Consider the following 25,848-nt stretch of genomic DNA (forward strand, 5'->3'; position numbering starts at 1 on the left):
TGCAATATTACTTACGTATTTTAAATTGAAAGTAAACTTTCGTTCTGTTAACACATTTCCGTACGTGAAGCAAAAAAATTACAAATTTCAGCAGAATTGTAAAACGAAGTTAAAAATCACATCAGAACATTTAATTGCAAAAAAAATACCCATACTGCGTGTTTTCACCGATTGCAAATCGACAAATACAGTTTTTCGCCTAATAAAACTTCCGTCACGAAACGCATTAAACTACAATAGCTACTGTGTATTTTTCTTTTATTTTTTTTTTTTTTCAACTCCCTGCAGACGAAAAGTTAACCCCATCGTTCGAAGCATCAGACCGCAAACAAACCACAAAGAAATTAAAAATCCACGCAATCTCTAGCCATCCGCGGGTTCTTTCCCTTCACCGCTATCATCTCTCCTGCACAACCGTGACCCAACAATCGCAGCAACATTTCTCCAACTGGCGTTTTTCATCTTCCAGTTTCCGCTCCTTTTGTATCCAACGCGCGCGGCGTAACCCTCTTTCATTCTACCCCAATTCTACGGGATACAAGAAACTCCCCGACCAGACGACCCCAACCAGCCTCTGAATCCGATGATGATACTTCAGGTAAGGCTACGCGCTCGCTGGCTGCTGCAATAACGAGTTCCGGAGGCGAGATCTACCATTGATTTTTATATATGTAGCACGGATATCCGGCCGGCAACCGCCTTCTCGACACCTCCCCTGCTTCTTTTCTCTCGCCCGCCAAACCACCACCACCGCTTGCTCGTCGTCGCCCTCTTTCGTCGAGTTCAACCATTGTTCGCGGATTTAACCGGCCTACCCATGCCCATTGCGGATTGCTTCGTTTCAGACTCCGCACACTAAGTAGCCCGTCGTCCTCCTTTCCTACGACCATGCTCTCGCGTACCACGCCGATAAATTACTGTAATAGCTCTCCTCCGGTTAATTAACCTACCCCTTGTGAGCTACCCTAGCCACCTTCTCTTTCCTCCGCCCAGAACCATTGTTTCCCGCCTAGGAAATTTCATTGGACAACGGAAAGACGGAGGAAAATTCTGTTCGATTGATTTCTTCCATGGTAGTTGAACAACTCTACGTGAATCGTCGTTAGCTAAGGAAACTTTTAACACAGGAAGATTACTAAATTGTTTGGTTTACGATTTTTTGGAATAAATTATTCAACACTGTTATAATATTGAGGAAAGGGGAATTTTTGAAGAATGACTGTGTTTCGAGTGTTATAGATGTGTAGGAGTCGAGAAAAAATTTGAGGAGCCAAGCGGGAATCGAACTCGCGACCCCCGGAACAGCAAGCAGGGGCATTACGCCCACAGCCAACGCGCCCTCTTTGTTTCCCCGCTGTTATTGCTCCTTTTGATTGGTATGGGGGGGCCCGATCCCACAGATGTGAGAAATTAGGGTGTGAAAGAAGAGTGCACGGCCACCTGAGGTTCTGGGTGAACGTGAGTGAATATCTCCGTGGTTTCTCTCGGTTGAGTAAGAAGGATGGTAAAATAGAGAAAGAAAATCACTCACTCTTCCATCTTGTCAAAATTAATAAAAATGAACTAAAAAGTATCTTAAAAACGTTCACGATACAGGGGGTTAATAGCAGAAGGATACAATGAGACGTCGAAACGGAAAAGGTATTAATGGCCGGACGTTTTAATCCCTGTTCGAGAGGTCGTCTCGCGAAAACCTACGCGAGACATAGGGGGAGTGCGATATTCGGGCGAGAGTACACAGGGAACAGTGAGGAATTTTGTGTACGAGCGCAGCAACTTGCCGCGTGCGCAAACAGGCTTTAAGCTCTGCCGGGATGTTTGCGTAAGCGGGTAACATATGCGAAGCTAACTGTAGGATTACAGTTCGTGGCAAAAAGGGTGTAAGATTTATCGTTCAGAACCGGTTAAGCATGCTCGTCGGTCCCATGCTGACCAGTGTCCTATTAGGCTTTAGTTCCCCTTTAAACATCGCTTGCAGATCGATACGATCGTCGTCGAAACGAAATTAGACACATAACACGACGAGTTTTGCCCCGTTATTCTCGCGGTAGAAAGCACTCTTCCTCTCTCTCTCTCTCTGGAGAGAGGATATGGCTGGAAAACACGGCGAGAGAAGTATACCTCGATGCATCTCTCTGCAAAACTACTTAAACACTCACTTCGTCCATCATTTACGACGCTCGCTACCCACCGGTGGTAAAAGCTTCGTTGCTTGTTATTTCGCGGGAAAATGTCGAGATTGGTGTAAAAGAAAAATGCACAGGCTCTTTTTCCCTGCGAACACTTTACAAGGAAACAAAAGTATGGAACGACGTAACGACCCATGGCTAAATGAGTAACTACGTCGTGATGGAAGTTCCGTGTAATTGGAACATTTAAACGTCGATAAAGATGAACATACGAAACTTGCAGATAACCGATAAATTTAATAGGATACCATCTATCAGAGAATAGAAACTTGAGATCCCAATACACGTTGCACAACCATTAACGGTAAATCACTGGCCAGTTCGATCAATCCACATCAGCCATTATCGCGGCACGCATAACGTACCGGGCAAGTCGTTGGCCTGGATCTCCCCTAAATCCTTCAAATCGCCATCAGCCGGCCAAGAATCGATTCCATTACAGTCGATGAAGGATCCACGCGAGAGATAACCGCCTGAAGATCGAACGAAACCACCGAGCGACAGCTTTACCCCGCTGTCCGAGTTCGATAAGACGGCGATATTGTACGAAAATAAATTAACCAAGTAAATTTACTATGAAAATAAATAGTAACCGAGAATAGAGTTGCATTGAGAATCGAAGAGGAGAGAATATCTCGTTTCTATTTCGAGATAAGGATGCGATAGAAAGGAGGACACGCGAAAACTGGAACGATCAATTGTCGGTGAAGTTTGGTACTAAAATGAATCAGATCTATAACTGGATCCATTGAATTCATATTTGATAAACTTATCGAATCAACCATCTTCGATGTTTGCGTTGTCACGAAAACACAGCTACTACGAGTTACACAAATTTGCTAATTTATCCAACGAACCATTCAGCCAAACACCTTTTACGCAACAACCGTGTCCGCGATCGGTCGAAAACAATTAGAATCGCTTTTGCGAAATGCCATGGGACTAGGAATGAAATTACGTCTGTTACATCGTCGAGCGAGCAATAAACGAAATGATCAGCTCTGCCGTTGTGCAAGTGCCGCTGATGGGTTCCTGTGCGTGGCATCAGGTACCGCAGCAAACTCGTGAAACTTCGTTACAACGGAATATCGACGTCACGCATAAATGGTTAAACGAGATTTCTACGGAAAACACCATTACTCTAGAAATCACCAACGATCAATGATGGCACGAGAAGAAGACGAGAAAGAGGAAGAAGAAGAGCAGTAGAGCCAAGGTAAAACTGTAAGTATTTGAGTTCCGCTCCTAACGATGTTAAACACCTTATAAAAGCTGTAAGAAGCAGCGGGGAAATCAAACACCGCCAGCCAACATCAAAGACACTCTCTCACTCTTTATACCCTTGATACCCAATTAACGCGTTTGCCAAAGCTCGTGAGAATGTACGAAAATTCGAGAAGGTCCTGGCCGAGCGCAAGAGAGCGGAAACGTTCGAACGTGGAAACGGGAAGGATGGTTTACAAGTGATAGACGTATAGAAAAATGTGGTGTGACGACGGTTAGAGGAGAGGACGGTGAAAACGGTTATCAAAAGGTCGCGGCGAACCAGTTTCTTGGCGACGCCAGGTTTGCCTAAGGTTTCATTAACTAAAATCCCCGCTGTTTCACCTGGAGGCCGCGGCCGGTAATTAAAATGTCGTCGACAGGGACGCAATTTGAGCTTTTAATTCAAAGTGCTTCCCGGTTACGATTACATAGCCGACGACGACGACGACGGTTTAATGTGCAAACTCGCCGACGTCTCTGGCCGCCGAACCTCGTTAAGTAGAACGCCCCGGTTGTGTATACACACAATATCGCGCGTGCAACGCGGAAACTTTGGGAACGCGCGTCTCGAGGAACCTCCGAGTCTTCCGTTCTCTCGTACGATGCTTTTCGATGCCTCTCGCGCGAACCTTCGAGACGTCCCGACGCTGCTGATAATGGACCAGCCGCGTTACTTACGATGACGGCCGCAACTTCCTACCTAACCGCGCTCGCGCGGAAAGAAGGTGAGCCTGTGCGTGGTGTTTGCACGTCGCGAGAGGAACACACTCGCCTCGAAAACAGAGAAAGACGCGCGCGAGACACGGAACACCTCGTTGAATGAGAACACCGAGCTTGAATAATGCTCGCGCGCAGCTGAACATCTTAACGACTCACTTAAGCGGCGGCGCGGGCCTATTTGTTTATTTTCAGCGCGCGATTTATGGCACGGTAACTGGGGCTTAATTTATTTTCCACGTTTAACCCGAATAACTACCGCGCAGCCTCCGTTGACCTGCTGCGTCTCGAGATTACTCGCTTTTTGCTTGCTTGTGGTTGTCTGGCTGCCTTATCGGGTTGGAGAGGTTTTAGTGCAAACGAGAGAATGTGGATAATATTGCGATAGTGGTGAGCGGTGTTGAGAGAGGGGCAAGACTTATGAAGATGATAGCGAAACTGAGGTAGAGGTAAAAGGTGTTCGATACGTGTGAGTCGAAAAATCAACCCTTTCAATATGGAGAGAGAACTCGCTGAACTATTTTCTTTTAATTTTTTCTCCGTTCGTTGAATATTATTTACTTTATGAATTAAAAAGGTAGGTTCTTGTTTCAGTTTTAATAAAGTACGTATCTTTTCGTTCGTAAAGATTTAATAAACTCTTGTTTTTTATTACGTCCCATTCTCCGACTGGTGTTTTCAGAAAATCAGTTTTTCGACAGTCGTGCACCTACTTCTTACGCCTTCCAGCGTCAAAGGGCGGCCTGTGAATCACATCAAACGTACGAAGAACCTAAAAACCTACATAATTCCGAGGCAGACAGGAGAAACGTGAATTCACGAAGATCTCGAATAATTCCAGGGTTAAAAAAGGCAGGCTTGAAAAACAAGCAGCTCGCTAAGACCTTACAACAAGGTAGTTCACGTTCCAATTGAGAAAGAGCGCAGCGCGGCGGCGGCTGGTGCGCCGTTTCCGAGCGTGCAAAACTCGTTCCATCATCGCGGAACGTCCAAAGGCATCCTGCATAAACAGAAATCGCGAGCATTCGCCGGAACGCGAAGTGGAATGCACCGCGATATACAAGCGGCCAGGCAGAAGCCAACTGTTGGAAATAGGGACGGTTCATCAACTAAAAGCAACAGGGCGCCATTCCACTGGCCCACATACGAGACGAGCCGAGGTGGAGGAAGAGAATGCCATCGTCCCCCTGTAATCATTCTCCGCCGCCTTTGCTCGAAAAAAAAAAAAAGAAGAAAAAGAGAAAAACTGGAATATTAATGGAAATACGGCCCACGTCCTGTCCGTGCCTTTTGACGAATAACCTAACAACTCGCCGCACAAACTACCCTCGTTATCATTCGCTTGGCCACGCTCGACGAATCACGTCTCCGTAACGAATACACGCCAACACGCGTAATTGAAGACGATGAAACGCCTGTAACATCAGCCTCGATCCTACACCGAACTAGGCACTGCGCCAATATCCTGTGTGCCAATCGAATAATTATTTGGTAATACCATTGCCTACTAGGTAATTTAATTACTCGATACGTGGATTACGTAGTGTTAATGTAAATTATGCACTTTCCCGGTGAATCGATGTGGTATACATAATTATATTACGGATGTTTATGCAATTGTAACATACAAAATTATGCTAAGTTAGAATATTTTCAGCTACGTCAGCAACCACGCTAATTCGTAGATAAACGTACCATTCACTTTGCATACTTGCCACGAGTGACAAAATGGTAACTTCTAGGAGGAAATGGTACCACGACGAATAAGCGTACGATGGTTCCGTGAAAACCGTTCCAAGGGGTAGAAAATAATACGGTTAACAAGTTCGACAAAAATACGCCGTATGGGTGGAAGAGAAGTCGGGGAACCCCCGACTTTCGATGTCCGTCTCGATAGCCTGGCGGCGAGTTCGAGCGAGTTTTCGCGTCGTTTTCCCTCGTGAAAACTCTCGAAAGAAATTGTTTGCGGCGCGGTACGACTTTCTTCTTCTCTTTTTATTTGTCTTTTCGTTTCGTTTCTTTCTTTTTTTATATATATAACTCTGTCTCCCGGTAGACCCCTGGTCCGTCGGCATTCATCCGCATAACGGAAATAAAGCGCCGAATAAACGTTTCCCGAGCAGATGGACCGAACGTACGGGAAAATCCGATATTAGCATGCCGAGCTACCCGCCTAGTTCGTGTTTCTTCCCTCTTCGATCCACCGACCCGTCGTGTTCTCTCTTTCTTGCTCAAGCTCAACGCCACGTTTTACGGCCGTCCTTTTTTTCTCTCTCTCTCTCTCTCTCTACCTCTCTTATTTCCTTTTCCATTTTACTCGCCGCCTCTATCGCTTACTTCGACGCAACCTGAACGCCGCTACGCATTCGAGCATCCATAGAAATTGCCCCTTAACTACCCGCCCACATTACCATATCCCAATCAAGATAACCTCGAGCCTACTACTACTTCACCTTCGAGCTTCATTTCTCTATCCTCTCTCTCTCTCTTTTATCGCTAGATTTTCCACTCGTAAATAGACTTACGCCGCCGGAGAGTGGAAAACAGAAGATGGGATCTTAGAGAAGACGCAAAACACCACTCTACGCTGATTTACTAGGCCGAAACGAGAACTAATTTGACTTTTTGCAAACTGTACGACGTAATTCCACGCTGTGAAATAAGACTATTCTAGAGTTAACGAGAATTCTCCTCTACGTTTCGGAAACTTCACCCCTAGAATGATCATTTCACCTTGCTACTTTGAGCACTTCGACTAATTTCGGGACACACAGGTTTCGTAAGTACTTAATAATAACGCAAAATGTAGAATAAAATGTATAAAAATATAACGCAAATGTAGAAATAATTACACTCGGTTGTATTCCGCAACATTTAATAAAGTTACTCCTGGAAAATAACACTCGAAATGTTACCGTACGGTAATTCTATGCGGGCAACGACTGCAAAGGAAGATAATACGTTTTAGTTCACGTAGAATGAATTCACAAAGTAGCATTATGAAATGATTATCAAAGCAACGGTACAACTACGGTACACTGTCGTATTACGAACCTCGACGAACCCATGAAACAATCAGAGAACGCTAATAATCACGTGGAGAAGAATAAAAATTCGAAAAAAAGAAAGGAACAGGAGAAGAAAAACGAAGACGAGAAAGATTGGCGTGAATGTGAACGAGGGAAGGATCGTCGAACTTCCCAAGGAATCTCCATGTCATAAAACTTTGGAAATCGTTTCTCGGTGGCAGCCGGTCCCACCAGTGGCCAGATAATTTCCGTGACGTAATGAAATATGGATTTGGAATATCAATACTCGTTCGAGCGATCCCTGGCAAGGCTGAAATCGATGAGAGCGCACTTTTCGTCGCCTCTGGTGTGTGCGCGTGTCTGCACAACTGCATGCGCGCACGGATTAGGCGGAACGGCTCGAGTCTCCAGAGAAATTATTATACCGCGTCAAAACAGCGTGAAGTTACCATTTCCAGCCGACATCCGTTGGGGAATACCAGAGGATACCGGTACAGAGCGGCGAGATTTCGTGGTGTATCCTTGGCGAAATCGAGACGAAACGCGCTGCTTAATCGAGTTAATGGTCGTCTCTCGTCGATTAGACGGTACACGTCTCGGAAACAAAATTTCTGGAGAGAAGAAGAATTTCTTTCTTCCTCGAATCGTCTAATTTCCTCGCAAAACACGCGACGACACCGTAGAGAAAGTGAAATCTAGCGAACGAAATAGCGAGAAAATTTTATTTCCAGCTGGAAATTCGATTAACCCCCGGAATCGTTGATCGAGGCACGGTAGTTCATTAATGGCGAAGAAACAGAGCGAACTGCTCGTTTGAACCCGACACGCAGCGAAATCAAACACACCGCCCCACACGCGAACTGATAGGACGCGGTCAATTTGTCAATTTAGGCAGGTGTGTACATTTTGCCCAACTAAACACGCGGCCGCACGCATATTAATGCCAGATTAACTTGTCGCGGGACTGCCATACTACGTAGCAGATCCCTTTGACGTTCGCTAAATTACAAGTTAAAACGATGCATATGACGCGATGCACCGAACGCGAGATAGCTGCATCCCTAAGAGAACATCCCTGCCTGTACCTCTCGTCTCTCTGCGTCTCTCTATACTCGCTAGTGTATATACAAGCCGTAACGCGACGCTTTTCAAAAAACCCATCACGCACGCACAGGTGTGTATACACCATGCACACCTTTACGATACACGGAATCTCGTGTAGCCTAAAACCCAATCCCATCGCAATATCCATTGTAAACAAATGATCGAAGCGTGACAATGCTGAATCCCTCTAGTTCTACTATGTCTAAAACCCACGGAACAAACAACCCCTCTATAGCTTGTTTGTCGTTGGTTCGATCGAATTTCGATCGTCCAGACATTTAATTGGTGGAACCGGGGGACTAGAACGAACCAGATATACACCCTATCCACGATGGTATATACGTCTATAGAAGACACGATCTGTGGCCTTGAAAACGTGTATAACCCTGCATAATGCAACGCGTCGCGACGTCTCGCGCGACATCATAGGTATGCAACCAAGGGGGTGAATTACTTGGGTAAAGGGAGAGGCGGTTGGAAGGCACGCGTGTCGGGGTGGTTTACGAGGAGCAAACACGCTCGGCTATTTCGCACGATAGGGTCGAATGGACAGACACGCGTGATTCCCTCTTCGTCTGCCATTCCCAACTCCCACCCCTCTGTCTGCCTATCTCTATATCTATCTGCGGCCGCATCCCGACACGCATTATCTGCAGGACGCACTGATAACGCCTGCACCGTTCCCCTCTGCTCGATTAATCCGAGTGTGCTCCCGAGCAAATCCTCCCCCTAAAAACGGATACACACAGCGCGAGGGAGAGATAGATAGAGAGAGAGCGAGAGAGAGTACAAAGCCGTTCGTATTCGGATCACAGACGACGACGACGACTGCATTTGGTAATTAAACGAGTCGAGTCCAGTCGACCTGGCCCCGCTCGTTCGTTCTGGGATCTGTGAGCTGATGCCAGCGATAGCCCTCCGCTGGTATTTTAATCGTCTTGACAGTCGAGTTACTCGTACGCGAGCCGACTATCCAGCTACCCCTGGTGAAAAATATGCTGCCCTGGGTATACTGGATTTCGCGTGCAAACCGATCAACTGCGTGATCTTGTTCGGAGAGATTGCTGACACGTGTTTTCCTGCGCTTGATAATTACCGTTCTACTCTTCTGTGATCTAGTAGTCGTTGGGATTAATTGACGAGATCGTTAAGGAATCTTCAATTATTCTTGATCTGCTTTAACACTTTCACACTTTATCTAGCGAACTGATTTTTACCCGTTCGATTCTTTGGACGAAATGGTTATTAAAAATAAGCAACTTCGCGAGATATCCTTCACGGACACGAAAGGGTTAACAACAACGCACTTTGCATAAAATCAAACTATAAGAATTGGCTAACGAATGATAGAAGGAGATTTGCAGGTACTTAGGATTCACACCGAATTTACACTGCGATTTAGTTGAAGGAGAAAGAAGAATTCGATGCAATCTGTACAGATAGACCATGGATAGACCGGTGATTGAATACAGTTAATGTGATTGAATCTAAATGAACGACCGTGAAAAGAAATCGAAACAAAGTAGACACTGCTAATCTCGTCGAATCCAGACTTTCGCCGTAAACCAATCAATTGTAATCCACGAAAGGTACGGTTTACCTTCGCCATTTCAATCGCGTTAACCGAAAGTTAAGTTTCCGTTGCTTGGAACGGTGGAAGCACGCGAAGAGTTTCGAATGAAAGTTTTCAGGCTTAAAACGTGGCCGGGCTGCTGCTCCTTCCCCGTTTCTCGCGGGACAATGATCCGGCTACGTAAAAAGAATAGCCCAACTATACCTCATTGATTTTCTAGGAGCACGCCCCTGCAATAGTGGGACCATTGTTTATACCGTATCTCGGGTGGGTGATTTCAGGGAAGAATCGCGCGCATTGTTTTAGCCAAAGGCAGAGAGGAGGCCGCAAAGGGGATTTGTCGGCTATTGTCCCCGAACTAGCGCGAAACTAGTCTATTCGTTCTGCCTGTTTTCAGCCTGAACTGCTTAGTTCCATTAGCGTTCCTAATTTGCAAACGAAACTTTCCGTTTCCCCGCGATCCGTATCAAATTATCTGTCGTCGTAATAAACGACCAGAATCGCTTTGGAAATTTAAAGTATTCGCTCTCTCTCTCTGTGTGTGTGTTACAGCCCACCGTGTATCTCGATACATTTATCAACATCGACGGTGAATCCCTGAACTTTCCACAAAGTTATAACAATGCTCAACTTCCCTGGGAAACTTTAAGACACCGTTCCTGTATAAAAAGCAACCGACGAGATTTTTCTTCCACTTGACAATGAAAAATGAGCGAGATTAAATCGTTACAGTTTACCTGATGGTCGTTTACAAAATTAAGCTATTCAATTCCCGGTATCGCTTTACCGTGGAATAAATCGATATCCCAAGTGAATCATTGATAAATCCGCGGTAGGAAAATTTAACGAACGAAATTCCACGGGAGTTCACTTTCCGAAATTTCAACCAGTTCCAGCTGTAACCACGAACGAGCGGCGGAAATTTTAATGGATCTCTCTTTTCGGAGACGGGCGGGGGTTCATCCGGCATCGACCACGAAATCCGTAGTAATAATTAGAACTTACGTGGAAACCTGCCGCGAGCAATCAGGCTACTCTCTCTCTCTCTCTGGAAATGTAACTCGATCCAATGCGCCAGATATATAAAGCTTTCATCGCGCGCAGAGGCGAACGTTTAATTCAACACAATGGCAGGGTCGGCCAGCGCTGCTCTGTTGCATTCAACGAGAACGAATCGATGCCGCGTTTCGAATCGGCCGTACTTTGAATAAGACCCGGCCAACCGGTTCGGGGGTACAAAATGATGAGATGATTAATGGAAAACCCGTCATAAAATTCAGCCGCCACCCGCTTCGCTCACTCTCACTCTCTCTCTTTCTCCCTCGCTCACCGCGGATTCACTGTTGGAGATGGCCTGATTCACGCGCCCGCTTAGTAAAACGAACGCCCGCGGCTTTTACGACGTGCTTTTTTTTTCTTCTTTTTTTTTATTTCGTACGATTTTAATGACGCGCTACCCCGAAAAAAAGGAACAAGGGACGGAAGGAGGAGAGGGGAGAGAAGGAGAAGAAGGGAGGGAAAAAATCGGGTAATCTCTTTTACACGCGTGCGATCGAGCAATCCGAATTAAAAAGGAATCGCGGTCGTATCTCCGACAGGAGGAGATTTACGTGCAGTTTTTGAAATAAACCGTATCGATTTCGCGTGTGGCAAAAAATCTGACAAAGTGTCTCTCGTCAAATGAGATCTGGAATATTGCACGTTGAAATTGGTACGTTGAATACGCGACGATTAACCGATTCGAAAGGTACGCGGGAATTTACGTGTGCGAAAATATTACAGGAGATAAGCTTCCGAGAACCGGCAGGTGGATTATTGGAAATTTGTTGAAGTGATTAGAAAATTTCCAGTTCACCTGACTTCCGTTCGAGATAATCGACGAAGGAACGTTTCTTTAACTCTTTGATTTGTGTTCTACGTTCGGTTCTCTGGACCAAACTGGATTTACGAGAATTATAGTTTTTTGTTTCTTTTACTGAAAACGATGAAACAGAATATCGAGGATTTTTGGACTGATCAAACAGTCAATAAACAATACAACTGCTGTGTAAAGAGGTATTTGCGTGATTCGATCCGCAAAAAACTGCCGGATTTATTGGGAAACAACTCGTGGATTTTGCGCCACTCTCACACTTCGATGCTTGTCCTCAACTTTTCGGCGAAAAAACTCCGCTAACATTACCCACACGTACCGTGCGATTTTTTCCATTTTTACGGACTGAAAATATTACATTTTCAGTCCATTCAGGCGATAAAACAAAATTCGCTGAACGAGCTAAACACCATCCCACTAATCAAGTTCCAGGGATGCTGTGAAAATTGGAAAAATCGTTGGAGTAAGTGTGCTACGACCAAAGACGACCAAATATATATTGCAAAATAAACGAATAATTTCTATTTTATTTTATTTACCCTGGAACTTTTGACAAAACCAATCATTTCAAACTACAAATTGTAGTGCAAGTTAAAATTCCACTACGATATCTAAGTAACATTTTCAATCGCGAAAAAAGAAAACTGGCGAACACGTAGCATCAGATAAGAATCACTGATCCGTCAAAACTGAATCTTTCGACGATAAAATTCCGTAGATCCGTGAGGGCACGTATCGTTCGCATTTCGATACGTATCGGGAAATACGTGACAAAAGAGAATCAAAAGGCCAAGCATTGTACCGTAGTGTACACGGGCTATCTAAACGTTCGTTTCCAAAGGAACGCACCGCGTGATCGCCACGTGCAAGCGATTTCTCTCCCTCCGTCTTTGGCCCGTGGCCTGACGCCGCGCCTCTTTGAGTCTTGACATGTGCTACCGTCCCACGGAACATTTTGCTTTGGGAAACCTTGCTTTTTCGTCCTGCCAAAGCGAATACGTAAACAGAGCTGCCGGCGAGAGCGCCTTGTCGCGTGTACACCGTGCACAGCACAGCTCCTGTTTAGGGAAACTGAAAGGGCGGACGTCGAGTGAAGAAGGTTGCAATTTACGAACGTGACCGTTGCCACTGTGCACTTTCAACTCCAAATCATTCTACATATTTTTTCTTAAACCTTCTTTTCGCTCCAGGCATTCGCGTTTTTATTGTTTCAATACCTGCGAATTATACGCTACTTGTCTGCAGTTTTCGTGCATTCAGAATTAACCCTTTCGCGGTGTTTTCATTTGAAATGCAAAATTTGAGAGTGAACATTTCTTAAGATATAAACCATAAATTCTCGCTATTTCTTAGTGAACGCATATACAACGTCCTTGGGTTGTAGTCGAATATTATAAGAAGGTTAACGTTGCGGAAATGATTAACAATCGACAACCTCCAAAAATATTAACGTTTTCCGTACCTTGCCAACTACATCGATATGTTTATGCTTGGCAGTTTCAACTCTCCCAGATATTTTCAAGCTAGAAACAAACACGGTCACGGCGTACAAATGAGGCGGAATGGAAAAAGGGGGACGACGTGAAGAAAGAAACGAAAGGCGGCAGGAGGGGCGGGTAAGGCTTGTCGCGAAATTAATATCAGAGCCGAGCCGCCCCTAAAGAGATATCATTCCGATTCTCCTCCTTTTTCAGCCTTAACGCGGATGAAATCGAATCAGAAGCAGTTAAAACGCTGTATAAATAAAGATGAGCACTTTCCGCGACAGGATTGCTGATTAAATCCGAACGAGCTTCCCGTCTAAGTGTAATTAACGCGATCGATTTCACGATGAATTATTCCTCGAACGCTTCGACGCTCGATTACGGGTTTCGCGGCGGAAGAACAATCGTTGCAGTCTTCGTTACACATCCTCTCCCCCAAATTGAATCGTAGACACGCGATTCCACTCTTCTGCATTACCGTAAACTATTGCAACTACTTCATCCTCCCACCCTCGTCTTTCTTCTTTAATTCGCACGGACAAGATACAGGAAAAACACCGTGCAGAAAATAGGGGATGAAATTTCACGCGGAGAGACTGTGAACGCGTGCGAAATTTCCGCGGAACGCATACAGGAAACGAGCTTACTTAGCTGATGCACCGCGATAACATCGGCAAATCCGAATTAACGTGCCACGTGATTCACTTTAACGCGTTAAGTGCTGAACTAATCGCGTGGAACGCGGAGATCGCTGTCTGCGCGACGTTGCACACCGCGTCGAGAAATTTCCTCCTGATAAACGAGAAAACCGAGAAGAGACAACTGTCGACGAGAAAAGTGGAGCAGCAACAGAGACGGAGAAAATGAGGAAGTCGATCGTGGAACCCGCGAAACGTCAATACGTACGTTCTAATTTCCAACAGTTGGTAATTTAATCGACACCCAGGCTTATCCGACAGTCGATCTCTAGTCAGTCATCGAATAAATTAATTTCAGGTTATTACAGGCGGCGCGTGAATAATCTATCAACCTAGAATCCCGGTTAATAATGTAGCCGTCGGCGTCGATGATTAAACGGAGAGCTGGTACGAAACTGTTCCCGTTTTGCCCCCGTATGTTTTAACAGAGCGCGTACGGAGCCTCGTGAAAATTTCCAAACGCAATCGATCGTACGCAAATATTTTATTTCGCTATTTAGCAACACGGCCGGTATTGAAATTCCAAGCGGGAAACACCCGCGACACGTTGCACCGAACGGACCCCCGCCTTGCCGGTAATTAGAAGCTTCATTTGAATCAATTAATTGCGAACAATTACCCATTACAAATATTAGTCGGACCCGCAGCGTCTGTCTCTCTGTGTGTACGGAGCGAAGTATCGGATAAAATTTGAAGGGAATAGGTGTGTACATGGAAATTTTAGGAAGCGTTTCTTACGGTTAGTCGGTGGATAATTAATAGCTGGAGTAGATAGAGTTAATTATTAAATTCATCAAGGAGAAGGAAACTATTCCACGGTTACGGATTATGAATTATGATCAGAAAGGAAGCTGTATACAAGATGAGGTAATAACCCTTATCTTCTGCATGTATAATCTACGTAGTCTAAGTATACCGATATGGATTTGAAATTGACGAGAATACTCCACGTTTCTAACGACTATTTTCGCAAAAATTATAACGTTTCTTCTAACGTGTAACAGTTTCAGCTTTATCCAACCGTATGATTGAAAGAAACAATCACTACCGAAGAGTTCTCCTTGTTGGTAGAGAATGTATCGACAGAACGTATCGAAATCGCTGGTGAAGCTTAACCATTGTCTCTCGAACAGGCGACCAGCCGAACGTTCGACTATGAGCCGTGCATACGAATTGTCGAATATGAGCTTGCACGTCTATTCAGCCGCCTCGATATGCGAAGAGAGTTGTGAAAGCCTGGTGAAAGCATAGGAGAAAAAAAAAAAAAAGAGCGAACCGGAGGGCTACACGTCTTATTCAAGCCCACCTACTCTACTGAATTAAACCGATAAGATTAGGTCCATTGAAGTCACGTACCCGTTTTTGTACCAGCCGGTCGTAACGATTCCGCCCGTTATGAATTAACCGCATCTCGAATATACGATATTAATACGCGCGTACAGTGTGTGTGGACCGTGAGGGTGGAATTATCCGGTAAAAGCTATCCCGTTAATAATTCGTGTCTTTATCAGACACGGTAAAGTGTTTTTCTCGTTATAACGACCCGTTCTCTGTTTATTCGTACCGAATAATAATTTCTACCCGCGATACGTATGAATTTTTCAGACATTTTTCCACAACGTCGAATTCTCCCAATTCTATATACAACAGGCAGAGTTTGAACGGGAGGGAAATGCCGGAGCCACGAGGTGCCGGCTACGCCGGTTCGCGAAACACGAAATCAGGATCCGGTAAACACGACCCCTCGTTAACCGTACAACTTCCCCGAAGAAGAAGCGGAAAAGAAAGGGGGAGATATTTCAACATGCCGATACTTACATGAGATATTTCATAACAAAGCCATGCGACTCCACGAGAGGAAGCGGCACACGTTTCAACGCAGGGTCCACACACTTGATCACCCACCAAGAAAAAGTAAACGACGACGAAGACGACGACAAACCGGAAGAGCTTTAGAGGCGTATATCTAACGAGCACCACGAGCACGACCAGACGACGTTCCCGCGGGGACGAAACGAGCTTTTTCACGCGCGTGAAACGGCCGGGAACGGCGAGATACCGCGCGGTATTATCCTCTCGAGATTCTCGATACCGATCGCCCGGGAGCGAGGGCAATCAACTATCCGCGGGAACTGGTCACAAAGAGGAGGAAGACGGAGTATGTGCTTAGTAGACGTGTCGTTACCCCTTGGCCGTCCGGGGTCGTACTGTGTTTTACCCCGTCGCCCCTTTCTTCGCGAACCCGGCTGCACGAGAACGTACCGAGCGCAAGCGCCGTTTCCACGCGCCAGCGAAAACCTCGTCGACCCTCCGCGGGGGTTACTCCCGCGGTCAATGTCACCCGACATCCCTGACTCCGGCTCCTGACACGGAGATATAGCCACTTTAGAGCCAGACGGCCCGAACCGGCCCATTTTCGACACCAACCCCGTCGCGATTCTGAAAATTCCGACAAGATTCACCCCAGACCGAAGGACACGACGCCTCTGGACCGTGAACTATGGGAGATGAAACGCTTGGGTAGCTCGATCTGACGCCTGGACATCGTGTTTGGGGTGTTTTCAGTGAAACTTAGGCTTCTTTGGATGATCGACTTGTTACCTTCGGTGGTACATGATAATCTTCGGAAGTGGAACTTTTGTTAAATGACAGAAGATCGAAGAATTCAACCCCGTCAATATCGTAGCGTGACCTTTAACATTTTCATCTCGTTACCCTTTTTACCTTAAAAAGGTGTACAGTCGCAAATTGGTTAAGAACACAGGAGCTTGATAAAAATCGAGTGATAAAATCCACATGGATGAAGGTACACTTTGCAGGAAAAATCGGAGACTGGAATCAATGTTCTACAAGTGTTCCAAAGTGTACTTCTACCCTGCCGCAAGTACAATAAGAGTCTTCGAGTACCTCGGTGAATCAATAATATTCTTCGAACTTCTTTCCTCTCCCTTTTTCTCCAATCGGACCAACTTTCCCCGCGAATGCAACTTTTAACTCCTCGCAGATACCTCGAGTCTCTTCTCCCAACAACTTTATTTCGCGTTATCTAAAATTTGTCCGTCCTTCTCGTCTCTTTATCTCCGTCTAGTTAACGAGATTCTATTCGAAGAAATTTTCTCCAATTACATCCTAATCAACTGCTTATCGCAGAGAAGCATTTTCCTTCGTTCGGTACGCGTAAATTGCTCGATTGTTTTCGATCGGTGGCGAGGATAGAGTGGAGGAGAAACAGCCCCGTCTAAGTATCATAAATCGCGGTGTAACGCGAGCTAATGATCGAGTACCGTTTTAACGTGGAGGAACAGGTGAAACTAACGTAGCCGTCGTTATTTCAAAACGTTAATCCGCGCATTTAATATCAACGGCTTGAAGTTGAAGTAATTAATTCCATCCTCGGAACAGACTATTAGACATTAATTCGCCGGACCGTGGCGAACTCAATTTGCGGAGCATTTCTAGCGGAAATGATCCCAGTCGGAACGAAGTGCTTGCACTCGATTAACGGGATCGACATCGCCCTGGCATTTCTCATTCGTTTTAACTTTGGTGACAACAACGCCGTTTATGCATGCGATATACATGAATAATAACCCGCCGCGACCCACGATTCTACAGCCCAGAGGATCTCTGTATTGTTCAAGTTCGTAGCTGTAGCTTCTCTCGTACCTGACAGACGAGAAAACCTCGCTGTAACAATTGTCGAATAGGTTTTGCCCCGGAAAAACATGGTAAAAATTCTTTTAATTGCCACTCCCGTTGAGAAGAGAAAGAGAGTGCGTTAACCTTCCACATCGATGTTAGTTCGATCAACCTAGTCGCGATATGCAATTTTCTGTTCAAAGAGACCAGATATTGGACTCCTTTTCAATAACTCCACACACAGTTGCTTGCGCTTCCTCTGCTTTTTTTTCCTCTTCTTTTTTTTTTTTTTTTGCGTTCTTCATCATTGGTCCTCTTATTGGTTTCACCAACGTCTTGCCTCTAAAGTGGCTTCTTGGGAGAGCCTCGAGATTTTTGGCGAGGCGTTTCGATCTTCTCGCGTGTCCTCGTATCGAACAATGGCCAATATTCTATAGTATCTAACAACGATACACGCGCCACCCAGATTACACGATCCTCGATGAGAAATTCGATTCTGTTCAAGCTGTCTTTTCGTATATCAGAGACACCGACTATTTTTTCACGATCAATATTTGTAAAAGAGAGCAGACGTAGCGCGCGTTCGCCGAAATTGCTACGCGCACACATGCTCCCCGAACATGTCCACAAAAAAACAAAACCGAAAAAAGGCGCGCACAACTTTCAACCACTCTCTCCTCCTTTTTCGTCTTTTTCCCCGGGTTTTCCTTCGACGCGCTTACACTTTGTCCAAATATTGCGATCGTCTGAAAATCGACTGCGCGTCAAGGTGATGAGAAAGACAAAGCGCGAAGAGTATGAACAAGAGTGGAAAAAAGGAAGAAAGATGAAACAGGAGCATTGTAATCTAGCGACACGAAAAAAAGAGCGTAGAAAAGCTATCTCCTGATGGAGGAAAGCTCGTTCCTGTTACACAGAGCAACTAAACGAGGCATCGAAGACAGAATAATTCGCGAGTGTCGAAATTTGAAACTTTTCCCGTTTCAGAAACAGTCAAGGATTGCAGGAACACACCGAGAAAGAAAGAAAAAGAAGTGGAGAAACGAATAAAAAGTCATCCAAGTATTCCTCTCGGATTCCCCTTTCAAAGAAAATAAATTTTCCGTGGAGGAAAGGTGTATCGTTTCGATCACGAACAGCTTCAGAAAGAGTATAGCCTCTTGTGCTGGAAAGCAAAGAAGCCGGAGAGGAAGCTTGCCCGGCCGAACGTGGAGAGAAAGGATTGGGGAAAAAATCACCAACGCCACTGTCCGCTTTTTATCGTCGCCGATAATTCCGCAAGAAATGATCGTCGTATTTCAGGCTCCGTTATAAAAATCTACCGGTTGATGGAAAACCGAGGAGGAAAGCGAGGGAGAGAAAGAGAGAGAGGGAGCGCGAGAAAAGAATAAAACTCGCGATACTACAGTTTCTGGCCGTGCAAGAATACTTTGCCCCAAGCGTTCTAAAGTCTCTCCTTCTCTCTCCCTCTCTCCCTAGTTCTCTGTCCTTTCTGTTACGGCTTCTGTTTCACGGGTTAGCGATAACACGATTTTTCTCGGATTTCCCCGGATTTCGCGCGCGGGAGAGACAGAGAGAGAAGGCAAGGAGAGAAAGCAGAAAGATGCAGCGAGAAAGAGAGAGAGAGGGGCAAAGAGACAACGAGGGGGTGGCACGTGGAAAGGCGCCAACAACGAGGCGCACGATTTACGAGGTGTCCCCGGGGAACGCACTGATTTCAAATGTTTCCAACGTCTCACCTTTACCTTCCTCCCACTACTGCAACCGTGCCAATATCGAGAACGCTCCTCGAGCCAAGAATATACCGTGTTATGAGCGAGAACCCGGTGCACCTCGTGCGTAAAGTTCCACCGCCTGCGCCGAGTGCTTCTTCTTCATTGGCGAGACGGATCTTAAGTGGATCGAACGTTCCAGTTACGACAATTTTAGGATTTCATTTATTACTTCGTATACGAGCTGTTTTTGGTACTTGAAGAATAAGTTGAACGTTAATTAACGCATTACTAGGGAACGTCTGCGGTATCTTGAAAAGATAGAAATTGTGAACGATTAGAATTTCACCCATTCTCTACTTTTCTATGGCGACCAAATTTATAGAGGCCCATAGATTCATTAATTACCAAGTGACAACTGTTTAGTGTCGCAAAGGGTTAATATTTAAATTAACCTCTTGACCTTAAACTTGTCACTCGTAAAACCTCCCTAAATTCGGAATAAATATTCTTCACGAAAGTGTACGTATAATCGTATCTTCATTCCCTAATAGAATTTGTAAGAAGCTTTCCCCCTACGATGTAAATATCGCGTCAGCTCAAAGGAATATTAGACTACAAAGTAACTACAATTCTCAGTTATCAGAGAAGGCTATAGAAATCGATGATCCCCTGGACAAGGGAAGAATATCTCGATACCGACTGCCCCCTCAAGGCGGAGGATTATCGTTCACTGACCGAGGGGTGAACTTTTTCGGCCGATTCAAATCACAAGCAACGCTCATAAGTCGAGCTTCTTCGCCGCGATAAATTCACATGGCGCACCTGCTACCATTCGCGGCACCCTCGCACGCATTCATCCTCAGTTAGTAGCGGACGAGAAACGAAGAGGAAGAAGGGGGAAGAGGCAAGGATAGGGGCGGTAGCATGTCAATGTAAGTCTGGGATTTTTCAATATCCTATTCTCTGGTTCGTCGTAAGTACAGGAACCACGACGTCGTTCTCGAAATATGTCCTCGAACAAACCAACATGCACAGAAAATTGCGATCGTCTTTTCTTTTCCCCATTTTTTCTCTCCTCTTTCTTTCGGATTCAGCCATTTTTGCTTTATTTTTCTGTTAATCTGTAAATCAATCGGTCGACAGGATTTCCCTCGCGGAACCACGACGAAGAACGACGAAAAACGGCGGACGATCGGCCGAGAAATTATAGCCGCCTATTAGAATTCTCGATTTGCGGGCTGGATTGCATTTAGAGCGGAACCATCGGCACCCACCACCCCCGCCATCGATATCGACAAATGGCTTTTCAACCGTGCGGATAAAACGAACGTCAATCTCACGCGATCTATTTCCGCGTTTCTCGCGGCTCGAGCAAAGTAAATGGGAAATCAGAACTTTTTTCGATAGTCCATTTCAAGCATGAACGAGATACGGCGACAAGAAACAATGCAACTGTGCGTAACGTCCGAACAGAGAGCCAGCCGACAGATAAACAAGAGGAACGCGAAATACTCGGCAATTTCCCCGCATGACGAACTAATATCCTATGTCGTTCCTTTTTATCTCGATCGGGGAATGCGCGAACATGTACGAGAGATTCGAGAGGGAATTGCTCTAGGCTACGGGTAACAGACTTTTTCCGTGTGTTACCTTTACCTCCTTCGAGCGAAATCAGAGAGAAGCTTATCTTACGTGAATTTTGTCGATTAAACCGTTCTGTTCCAATGGTAAAGTTACGAAGGGGCAATTTTTGCGAATCTGAGCTAAATACGTGATTTCGTGACGTTGCAAATCAGTGCAAAATTTTGCATTAATCGACGAAGTGGTTTTCTTCGAAAATAATCAAAGACAGACAGACAATCGTGCGTTGAATATCAACACGAGTAACACCGATAACAATCCACGAGCGAAGATTGCACAATTGAATTATCCTATTCACGATTCAGAATCGTATAGATAATATTAAACGCCTGTTCAAATTAATCTAATTTGAAAAAGTAGACCGCACAACAATGCGTTTAATTAAATCGCTCCTTCATTTCCGAAACGCTCTCGAAGCGCAGATTAAATCACGGACTGCATAAATCATTCGTTGGTCGCGATATCGGACGGTGCGCAGACCCAAAAATTCCGGGCGGCACGAGTGAAATATCTGCCCGCAAAATACGTAGAGAGGAAACCGATGGGTTTTTTGTTTTCCAAACAGAATTCGAAGAAGATCCAAGCGATGATATAGAAATTCTCCCCGTAAATGTTCCAATAATCCGGCGTCCCGATATGCTTCTCAGCAACACCGCAAGACAGATTATGCAAGACCGACCTCTCGTTATGCTTGTGTTAGGATCCTCGGAACTGGCAGCACGCTCACGCCATTTGCCATTAATCTTGTCCATTGTTCCCCGCCGGTGCGAAACTCCTGGATTCTGGAACGCCCGCGCATTATTCCCCCGTGCCGTCCTCGCCTCGCTCTTGTCCCCCTGCGCGCCTGCACAATCGCGCCCCAACTTCCACAGGAGGAGCGTCGCGAAATTCGACGACGAGAGGACCCTTGAAAAATTAGAAGAAATCGTTCTGCCTTCGACGGACTACTCGAACTACGTTCACAGACTGTTGAACGACGTTTCACAAGTACTTAGAACCGATATAGCAATGGATGTCTACAGGATCTTCTCGAGAAAAATATGGGATTTCTGACCATTTCAAGAAGAGATTTAAGAAGACCGTTTCTCTCGGGAATACCGTATGCAACGTGCCTGAAGAATAGGGAAATTTTTATTTCACCGAAGAATTTTAATTAGAAATCGATCTAACGGTTTGAGAAACTTGGCTGTACGAAAATTTTCAAGGAGAAGACACCTCATAAGTCAGACATCGACTATAGTCTACACCTTCTACTTATCGGTGTCTCTCTTTCGTCACCAATTCGTCAAATTCGCTAAAACAACGAGATTACATATGTACGATTTCTAAAAATGTAACGAACCAGTAGGAAAACACTCAGAGTCTATCTAGCAGAAACCACGGAACGAGACAGACATCGGAGATTAGACACACTCGTGATACACAGGAGAAGCATGCTACATAGATATACGCGAATATACATATCGAGATAAATCCCTAGACGTTACACATATTCATAAACTTCTTGAAGTGTCAAGTTCACTTACGCACGAAACGAGATTTCATCTAACCCATCGCCCAAGTAGCTCTGATATCGTTAATTTAACACGAGAGCACCGTCTCGCTTAATCGGCGCTGCAAGACGCACGCGACAGTTCAGAAGAATGACGTTACTCGAAGATCGAAGCAGAAGGAAGGAGGGGAAGTTGGCGACAATCATGCTTGATAATTACGTGCCTCTATAGCGAAGTTCAAGCTGATCTCCGCCACAGACAAGAATTCTAATTCCGTGAAGCAACCGCTACCTGTTCGATGACGAAACAGCCCCTGGCGCAACCGGCGAACCGCAGTCTCGTGCAAAAGCGGTCGCGTGCAAGTCAAATCAAAGTTTCCCTCTAACCCGATGCTACCTCATCGGGAAATATCCTTTTCCACCCCTCACGCCCGCCCCGGAACTTGCTGCAGGAAGTTCACTCTCAACGGACACGAGCGTCGCGAATTAATTACGTCGTCGGTTTGGATACGGGAACGAAACTATGCCCGCCCCGGGAACATTGAAACGAAATAAATTTTCGTTCGCGGGGAAGATCGAACGATTCGCGAGAGAAGAGAGAAATACGGGTTCCACCGTGATAGCGATCTATAAAGGTGAAAAACGCGGCAGCCTCACGATCGGACAATGTGATTAATTCGAGCTCACGTAGAGCTCGAACACGGAACAACCGTGGACTACTACGTACTCGTTGTATCGTCACGTCATATCGACATTAACGTCCCATTCGAAGCGATAAAGGTTATTACCCCACTTGCTCGATCTAACGAGCGTCGAAGAGATCCCAAGTCCGAGGTTAACGTTATTAAATTTCCCCGACGATTTAACGATCGCCGGTGTCTTCCGCGAACGGGGAGGAATAGAATGGGTGAAAGGAAATCGAGGAACTGGCCGAGGAAGCACGAGACGATGTTATGTCTTTTTAACGTGGCTATGAAAGGCTCGTTTTCCGTGTAACGAGGTCGTCTATCAAGGTGGACGTTTCGCTCGGTTGGAACGCTTACAAGGGTCCATTTAAAAACGCGATGTTACTGTTACGGGGGAAAGGAGTTCGTACGGACTTACATAAAACTATTGTCACCCCGGAACTTTCGAAAGGAAGAACGAAGAGAGGGAAAAAACGAAGAAGAAGAAGAAGAAGGTAGCAGCGGAGTTGTAAAAGATGTGTAACAACGATTCCGAGTAATTTCCTTCAAAGGAAATTCCTCTGGCGATAGCTAAAGGAATACCTAAAGGAATACCGGTGGTACGGAGAGAGCAACGAAAGGGCAGCAAAACGAAGTCTTACATACCACGAATTATTTCACGAACAAACCGAGGAGGAACGGGCACAAGAGCAAGTTCAACAAGAGCGAATTCTAACGTCGGCGAAGTAACGACCCGAGGATGTATCGGGTTTGTTAGGAACCGGTACGTATTGCACTTGTATCGTGGTCCCGTAGTGAAAACAGTAATCAAAGTTTGGTCGGCGAAGGCAAAGCTACCCCAAACCGACGAGCGCGTTTAAGGGGGTTCTTCCCTTCGCATCGGTAACTTCTGCTTACCCGTCCTTCCACGCGTGCTTCCGGATATCCGTGCGTGCGTGGGTGCAACGCACCGTGTAATTTGCCAGAGTACAGTACATACCGATAACATCGTCAACTTGATGTCCAACGCGCCGCCGTTCAAGTTACACCCGGCGGCTAAAATTGCCTGGACAGGAACACGTTGTAAACCGAGGCGGAGAGACAGAGGTGGTGAGGATGAAAGCGGGGCGATGTTAATTTGTCGTTAGGGAATGCGTTTTGTCTGACGATATTCGAGCCGGCCTGTCTAAATGCCTCGTAATGCACAGCACTGGATACTGTGTAGTACAATGCTCCCGGCTTAACACACTGTTACGCCAAGTCTAACTTTCGGGTGAAGTGAAGTCGAAATGACCTCGACTACAGAGTGGTCCACATGGAAAATTATTCAGACGAATCAGTTGGATAATGGTGTGCTACGTGGTACCGTGGTTATCTTCAGTTCACGTTGCTCGGGATAGTCTTTTGAAGTGTGTTACAGTGTAATTGTAGTTGATAACAGGTTACGAATTCATTGGTAAAATACGGTGAAGTATTGTTAATAACTTTCGCGTGGAGTGTTTCGATAATCTTGAGTAAATTTAGAAAGATTTTGGTTGGTTGAATGGAAGCTTCGAAATGTTAAGAGAATAATAATTGACAATGTTGATATTTTTATTAATAAATATATAGAGCTATGAAACCAAGAAGCATCGTACAACTTTAATAGACAATGTTTCTTTAATTCCCTATAACTCTTGAATAAATCACTTTCAGACACGAGTTCGTACGATCTCTATTCATCTATTTGACCTCTTGAATACACCGCGTCAGTTCAGCGTCAACCTGTTAAACCACCCTATAACATTACCATTACTACCGCAAATAGAGCTAATACGATTTAAAGTGACGATTCTTTCGGGCAGAATAAACAAACCACACCCCACCAATGATACCACAAATACTCCACCCTACACCGGTCAAAGATAACACACTCTCATCCCCCGATTATTCCAGTCTATGGAAGACAAATACATCCTGTGGACGCGTTAGATACGTAACAATCGATCACGGGCCAAACAGAAAGGGCAGAGCAGGGTGCATCACTTTTGTTCTGTTTGCAGAAAACCAGTGGGGAGGGAGAAAGTGAGCCAACGAAATCGAAGTTTCGCGAAGGCGAAGTCAGCCCCAGGGCTGACCTGGGTAACGACCCTTACGGGGATGGCCCCAGGTCTGGCATTAGTAAGCTGGCTGCTTCCTATAGCATAGCCACTAACTGCTACCCGGTCTTAATGGACCGTTTTACCCCGACCAACCGAGCGACCCACCACCGTCAGATTACAAGCCTGACCGCCGTGGCTACACTCGCTTAAACCACCCCTAGCTCTTCTCCAGTGTGCCCCGTGTCACCCCTCGTCCGCCCTCTCCCAGCTCTCCTGACCGTGGAGCAGTCTGATTGTCGGTACAGTAATGAACGCGGCTCAGACGACGACGAAACTGGAGGCCAGGCAGCCTCTTCTTCAACCATGGCCGCCGCTAATTGTTACAGCTCTCTCTCACGTTTGGATCCACGCGATGCAATCGCCACCGTTATCTCCTCGCTGCACTAACTCCGCGCCAAGATATTCGGCTTAACGCGAGAACAATCTCCGCCGGGACACAATTCGCACGTCCTCGGATTCGACGTCGATTCTCGGCCCGGCTTCACAGAGGTGAATTGCTCGCGAACAATTTGCATGGAGAACACGGCAGACACGTGATGGAAAAGAAACGAGCAAGTTGGAACAAACGAGGAACGTCGTCTCTGGCGTCAAAATTGAACGTGAATTGGTATACTTGGAGGAA

The 25,848-nt window shown here is 45.6% G+C and overlaps 1 protein-coding gene across 1 annotated transcript in view; it reads right to left on the bottom strand.

The window, feature by feature from the left end:
• Window positions 1-25,848, bottom strand: part of LOC108570937 (dystrophin) — a 517,829-nt gene that overhangs the window by 441,757 nt on the left and 50,224 nt on the right. The gene's annotated exons all lie outside the window — the stretch shown is intronic.

Source organism: Habropoda laboriosa, unplaced genomic scaffold, assembly GCF_001263275.1.
Source record: "Habropoda laboriosa isolate 0110345459 unplaced genomic scaffold, ASM126327v1 scaffold90, whole genome shotgun sequence".
In the NCBI taxonomy this organism is placed as follows: Eukaryota; Metazoa; Arthropoda; class Insecta; order Hymenoptera; family Apidae; genus Habropoda; species Habropoda laboriosa.